This window comes from Falco rusticolus, chromosome 1 (assembly GCF_015220075.1).
Source record: "Falco rusticolus isolate bFalRus1 chromosome 1, bFalRus1.pri, whole genome shotgun sequence".
Lineage (NCBI taxonomy): Eukaryota > Metazoa > Chordata > Aves > Falconiformes > Falconidae > Falco > Falco rusticolus.
Window position 1 is genome coordinate 96,977,971 of NC_051187.1, and position 8,108 is coordinate 96,986,078.

Sequence of the window (8,108 nt, forward strand, 5' to 3'; positions counted from 1 at the left end):
AAAAAATTCTGAGAAAAGCTGTCATTTACTTACCGTGAAGCACCATTCTTCATTAGCAGCTCTATCCTCTGTATGTATGGCTCACCAAACTCATGTTGATGCAACTTCATATCACAATCTAGAAGTAAGGAAACATTTTAAAAATGTTATGCAGAATCATTAAAACACTTCAAAATATATGTTACTCCATCTCCATATGCCATGACTACTAGGAGTATAAATGTACTTAATATATGTTTATGGTATTTTTAAAAGTCATGTTTTAAAGTTAAATGTTAGTCTTTTTCTAGATAATTATATCTTTCAGAAAGCTTGGGATATCTTATTTCTAAAAGTATCAAACATTAATTCTTAACTCAGAAGGCTAGGTTTAACTGATATATAGACATGACATTTTTTAGTTTTCTTATATGGGTACGCATGTAGTTTAAGAGGAGGAGGAGGAAATTATTTTCTGAAAGCAGATTTGACTTTAGAATTATGCCTCTAGGGACCTCAATTTGGGAATTCCCACAGGGGAATTCACAGTGCTGAACTGGTCCCAAGGCTATGCATGGGTGAGAACAATTTTTTGTTTTGCCCTCTGCTCATGGCTTGGTGTCAGCTCTCCTGACAGAACCTCTGTTCTTCATGCAGTTGTATTAACAATGTATGGAGTCAATGTCATCCTGTCTGGTCTCTGCACTAGTAGAGCACACACATCAATATATTTCTTTCAGTTTTCCTTGTCCTGTAGACAGCTATACATGTTTCTTACACCATTTTCAATGACATTTTGCTAGCACAGCTTTAAATGGTTCACTGAATTTTGCCAGTTTATTGTTCCACAGACTACAGAGCAAAAAGTAAGGAATTATTTTAGTTACATTTCCTTATACTTGAGACCGGTAAACTTTCTTTCTCTAGATTAACGCCACCATTTGTTTTTCTTACTTCAGCTTTTTAACACCTTGGCTGCTGCCCTTTGTACAAAGCTTTTTCCTTCAGTATTTATAGTCTTTACTTCAGCTAAACTTGTTAATTATCTCCTCTGCTGATATGATAATTGTTTCTCATGTAGTCTAACATTTTACATTAATTGCTCTGTAAATGTGGGGAAAATGGGAGAAACACAAAGGATCACAGAATGCACCCAGCTGGACAGAAAGCCTCATGATTAACAAGCATATGATCAGAAGTGCATGGCTGATGTGCCTCAGCAATGACTTGCTCCTTAAGGCATGAGGGTAGTTCAAGAAGATTGTATCTCACCCCAAAGCCTGTATAGGAGTCCATTATTAGCAAATGCTGGCTAATAACAAGTCAGCACGATCACAGGAGCTGCAAAGGGAACCCTGCTGTTCCAGTGGCTTGCTGTGTAAAATCCTGCCAAGGACCAGAAATATTTCTTGTACTGAAGAACTACCTGGAGGTCTCTCTGCTCTTTGACCCAGTGACTACATCTAATCCTCAATATATTAAAATTGTGTAAAATATTACCATAAGGAGGGTGGAAGATGTTGTCAATAATCATAATCTTCAAGCTGCTATAATGATACTTTAAAGCACTTTTTCTAGACATATATAATGATCTGATATTCTGCTACAGGCCATACACAATTTGCAGAGCGGATAATCTGATACTGTTGTAATTTATTTCACATAGAAACAAAAGAGTGTAAAGAAAGAGATAACTGTTGCCAGTTTTAAAAGATTTTACTCAGGATGACATTTCTGAGCAAAGCAATGGTTTTAATAATGCCCACCTGGCACATTACAGCCCCTAGTATTGAGTATCTGTTTGGCTGTAATCATAGACATATAGACTGGTAATTAACATCAATGTTGGCTGAGTGTTTAGCTGGGGATGTCCCCAAGTCTCATAAGTTCCTGAGAGGAAATCTAAAGTGCTAAGTCTCAGTTGTTTCAAGAGCACTGCAGCATGCATAACAAGCTTCTGCCGGGACTGAATAGAGTGCTGACTTACATAAGGTCCAAGGTATTAATTTAAGAATCTGATAAGAGGAATATATTCCATATAATTCTCATCCTGTTTTTAAGTTCCTTTCACAGAAGAACTGATTTATTGAGGCCCTAATCAGATAAGTAGGAGAAACTTATGGAAATGAAAAGTCTAAAGAAGCAACAAACTGCTGAATGAAGCTTTCCTCATTTTCAGCAAGCAGGAAGGTTGTTTATTGCCTACATCATAGAAAATCTAGTTCCTTTTCTTGCTTAATCATACTTCCTTGTACAACCTTGCATGAGTAACTCAGCTACTGCATGCCTCATTTTTTCCACCTGTACAAGAAACAGAATATTTGTCCACAGATGAGGAATTTAGCAAGGCTAAAATAATTCCCACTCTTCAAGATTCCTGATTATCTTTTTATACCACTTCTTTTATTGTGTTACTTAAAACCCAGGGTGGGTAATTTCAATTCCTTTATTTTTTTTCGCTTTAATATTAGTTAGTCATCATCTGTCTCTTTTCTGCATAACAAAGTATAACTTTATTTTAGAAATCCTGATATCAAATAAAACTTTTATGCAAGACTGAAAGGGATATGTTTTCCAATAATTAGCTCTCCCTGAACATGTTCCTACTGCATGGATGGATATTCTTACTTTAGTTTAGAAGCTCAGAGTGGCTTTATCACACAACTACAAACGCTGGTTCAGTGTTATCACATTAAGGGTAGCAAAACTTCTGTAAAACTTGATTAATATTGATAAACATATAAGTAGATGTAAAGTTATTTTCTTAATGGCTTATTAAAATATACTAGAAAAATAAAAATGGAAAAATATTTTTCTGGAACGTTTATCTGTACAACACCTTACGTGAGTTTTCTCCCTTTGCCTCCTTTCCCCTGATTCTAATAACTGTAAAAGACTCACTTCATCATTGCCCAGCAAATGAGAAAGGTAACATCTTTAACCCATTTTGCAATGTTATAAATGAGTACACAAGCCAAAGTAATGAGTAATGTGGCCCCAAGTGTTATTTCTTTCAGATGCAACAAGACTGCAAGATCATTGTAAGAAATGCTGATGGAACTAAAACTCATGTGGGAGTCACAGGGACAGAAGCCAATGAGTTCCACAGACATACCTAAGAACAGACTGTTGTTTGTAAGCTTTAGCAAACAATCCAAGGAAAAGGCTAGAAACTGTTGCCCTCTGTTATTTGTTTGCTACTGTTAAACTTTATAATTGTTAAACTCAGTTGCTCTTTTATTGCTTAACTGGTTTTGTTGATTTTTTTAATAGATTTAATTTCACCTGCTTTCAGTTCACTTGCTTTTGTTAATGCTAACTCTATATTATAAACAACTTATTAACTAAAACACAAACATATTCCCAACAACACTCGAAATACAAAGCTATTGCTTTGGTGTTATTGAAACATTTTGGATTTGATTTTTTCCCCCCCTTTTTTTTTTAATTATTATGATTTGCAGGAAACAGGTAGCAGACTTGGTACTTAAGAAGTCTTAAAAGCTATTACTTTTTCAATTCTGAGCCATCTATCACAGGGCAGCCATTTATTTTCTGAGTGTTCTAGAAGAGTTTTTTCCTGCATTGAGATTACTTAAAGGGGAAGATGGAACATTTTTCTTGGCAGCAAGACGTTTAAAATAGATTTAAATCATTTGTTGTTTCTAGTATACAACACTTGGAGCCTAAGCCTCCTTATACATAAGTTTTTCCTACTCTGACAGTCTACAGAACATAAACAGTCCACAAGAAATCTGCACAAGCAGAAATGGCTTTTTGAGAGCAAAATGTAAGTATTCATCTTTGAACTTTCCAACCAGGATAAAATATTTGGATTTGGTCTTGCCCCAATGCTCAAGGTGTGGCTATGATGTAGAGACCTGTACCCTTGTTTCCAAGGATATATAAGCCAGTGAATGAATCAGAGAAAATGCTAACATTTTGTGCTTAATCTAAGTCTATACTAGGATATGGGTAGTCCTAGAATTTCTTGTAATTACATCTGACTGTAGTTAAAATTATACTTCCTTGCCATATCTTCCCTCTAATCTACATCATCAATAAAGTGAATGAGAATGAAATTTTCTAAATGTGGTGAGGGGAAGGGTAAAATCTTAGAAAAAATTCTTCTCTGCTTGTCTGAGGACTACTTATTTCCCAGTGTACTATGGTATTCTACAAATATTATGCAAATTATAAAAAATAGAACTTAATTCTTCATGAAGTGGATCACCTTTAGGAATGGGACCATAGTCACATTACCTCAGATTAACTCATTCCCTTTTTTTCTAGCTTATCTAGAAAAAGTTTGTAATTAAACAACGTTGGCCAGGTTACAGAGTACTCAGATGTTTCTCAATATATTGTTAATTAATTTTGTGATGGTTAAAATCACTGGTAGAAAAATGGCAGACTATACTAATTTAAAAGTTGCGATTTATGTGAGAAAATTTGTTGTCCAATGTCTACATGCTTAAACTGGACTGTTTCTTCTTTCCATTTCTTTTGTTTGCTTTTTGTTAGATTTTGGTCTGATTTAAATTTTGCTAAAGATTTTTTTTCTATAAATGTCACTGAAAATAACAATTTAAAAAAGTGAACTTGTACATCCTTACCACTCTCTATCTCTGTTTTGCTTTTGTTTGTTTGCTTGTTTATTTGTTTTGGCTTGGCCATACCTTCATTTTCTTGTTTTTACTTCAAGTCTTTTGGTCACTTTTTGGGTTTGCTTTTGCTATGTACTTAGTTTTTCCTACAGAACTATTAGCATGGGGTTTGGGTGTGTTAGGGAGCAGCAAGAGCAGGGCTGTTCCACAAAGATGAGCCATGAGCCAAAGGTGACCACAGCACAGACACTACTCTCACCAAGTGGGTGCAGCTGTACAGGGCCTGACTACAGCACGCAGAGCAGGGTGCTGATAAGACCCATCAACAGACCCAGTTTATCTGAGCTCTTAGTTAGTTTTTAGTAAATAGCAAATTATTAATATGCTGGTAGTACTCCATTAATCCTTTACGGTGTGGTTCATCATTACGTGTTAACTGAGCCTCCTGCAGTTTGTATGTATGAATGGGAACATAATAGTATGTTTCAGCACCAGGGAACACATCATCTGTTACGCGCAAACAAGTACAAAAATATTAGTGTTAGGCTTTGTTCCAGTAGCCTTCCCACCTGGATTAGGCTGTAGTGCTCAGACTCCAGTTGCCACCTTATTCAATATATATTGAAATTACAATAGAGTACTGGATTGACCTGTATCTTCCCATTATACGTGTTTATTTGTATATATGCTTTTCTGGTGCGCTTGAGAAATAGTTGCCATGTTGCTGCCTGCAATCTTAATAAACTTCTTAAAGTGTTTTGAAGAGTGCATAGAAATGCCATCTTAGGCAGGCTGCCAGCTGGAAGGATATTCTAAAATACTGCGCTTGCCCACCAGGGGTTTCCCACAATATGTCTCCAGCTGGTAGCCTGCCCTGCTAGACAGGAGCCTCTGGGAGGGCAACGCTGTACCTGTTGCTGGCAGATTTGATCTCACAGTAGAGGTGGGAGTGTCCCAGGAAGAGCTTTTAACAATTTCTTCAAGCCTAGACATTTACCTGGTTTTACTTCCCTTACAACACCTTTGTGCTTGATAGAACTCTGCCTGCTTTAAAAATAACAGTAACATATGAATTTTCCCCCAGTTTATAGAAATCTTCACAGAATAGTAAATTTTCTAAAAATTGTCACACTAGATTTGGGAACTGTAAACACTGTGTTGTTAGAATAAATATGGTAATATTGTACCTCAACAGTGATCTGTAATGCAGATCTCAAACAGTTCTCTCAGATTTCATTGGTCGATTAAATTAATATTGATTGTATAGTGTTTCAGAATGAGCAAGAGTTGCAGCTTCTTAAGTAGTTTAGGACCATGACTTTAACAGAAAAATAAAAAATAAAACAACAAGGATTTGTGTTTCACAAGTCACCCAAACTAATTTTCAAAATCTTATTGAAGGAACTGATTGAAGGAATTGTCTGCTTTCAAAACAGTCTTAGGTTTTCTGACTGCTTTTAGGAGGACATAACAGAGATTTCTTGGGATATTTTTTCATTACTATAGATCCTGCTTACTGAATAGCTTAACACATATTACTTTATTGAATGAAGATCGAGCAACTAAAAATAAAAATTAAAAAGTTGACCTGAGAAGTAGTCTTTTAAAATATAAAACAGAACCAATAGCTGTAATACAAATAATTCCAAACCTTTCTATCTGTGTCCGCTGACAGAGCACAAATCCTGCTGGAGAGGAAACACAAGGGAGAAGAGCAAAGCATAACTGCCAGACTATGCTCTTTCAAATATAATGATATTTAGCCATCGATAACTGGGACCATTTTTTAATTCTACAGGATGCCATTGGGAAGGCAAGTTGAACATGATAAAGAATGTTGACATTTCATATGAAACCAGGAAGGCTTGAATTCTTCCCTTGGACAGACAAGCAGGGTTCAATATTTTCTCCAATTTGGAGATGTATATTCACATAAAATGTTCATGATGTCATTTTCTTGAGCCTTTGCAGGTATAGCACAAGTGTAGGTAGTAGAATTTCTGATCTGATGTGGATGGCCAGATTGAGCTATGAGTCAGTCCACTGCATACAAAACAAATATACCCAGTTTGGAGGACAGTATTTTGCTGCCAAGTAGTAGAGAGCAAGAGCAGGTGTCCAAAACATTGTAAAAATTAGCTCCTTGAGCAGCTCTTCATTAGAATTTAGAAGTAAGCAGGTCTTGATTTTGGCAGTCATACTTACCAGATGATAACACTAAAAGAACCATCAAGAACATGGCCTGCATTTCAGTGAGTGCTTTTTCAGGGGAAGACATTAATTTCATAATGCCTCAACAAATCACATGTGAAAGATGGACAGAACTGTCCTTTTAAAATACTGGTTTATGGCAGCAGTTGTCAAGTAGCAGCAAGAGTGGGCTGCACCACAAAGACTATGAGTCAGGAGGTGGGGCCAAAGCAGGGCAGGCAAAGACAGTATCCTCACCAGCAAGATGCACAGTCCCACAATACCCAAGCAAAAAGAACAGAGCAGGTCCAAGGACGGTTACTGGGTTCAGCCAAAAGTCAGGTTCATCAGACAAGCCCATAGCAATGTCTAAGATCAACCCAGAAATCAGGTCAGCAGATCAGGAATACCTGTATACCTACAGCACAGGTCACACAAGGACCAAGGCCAAGGATGTGAGATTAAATGTAGTTCCCATGTGGAGCAGGGAAGGCCTGACAAAGCCTCTTAAAGCTGGTTTTCCACAAGGATCTTTCTTCATCAGCCTGATCCAAGGTTACATAGATGCATAATATCCAATCTGGTCTGGAGCACAAGCAGCTAAACACCTAGGTGAGGAAGAAAAACACTGCACATCCTGCCCAGGCCCTCAAGACCCTGACAGTAGCTTTAAAAAATTACCAGAATAAACTGTAAAATTTTGTTAAGTCAGAAGTCCTGGAATCAAGTGTCCATGCAAGTATAACCACAGGGAGGTCTACAGGAACAGAAAAAGTTTTAGGTAAATAATAAAATTATATATATATATATATATATCAGTGATAGTTTTGTATCAAATGCCATTAATCTGGTCTTCAAATTGGTAGCTGCATAAGACAGTTCCACAGCATTAGCAAACTGATAGTGGGCTTTACTAGAGTTTCACTATCAGATTTGCACTATTTATCATACTGTAAGCAGAAGTCAGCCATGTATCTTGGTGAAAGAGCTCTCAGTTTCATTCATTTCCAAATGAACTGTGCTGATAAGACCTTTATCCCAAGTGCTATAGCCACAAAGGAAAACAGCATGTTCTATGAACAGAAGTCTCAATTTTTTTGAAAACCTGTAAAAGGAGAAAATTTCCAACAGCTTGTAATGCTATGCAAAATTATACAAGATAATTGATGCCATGGCACAGAGATCAAGAGATCTTACTCTTCCTTATCGTCCCATGAATAAACTAAAATGTTTATATATATATATATATATATATTTATGTATATAAAAAAAAAAAAAAAAGTAGGCTGACAGAATTGGAGGAGAGGGGGATTGAAGGGTTCCAACCTTTCA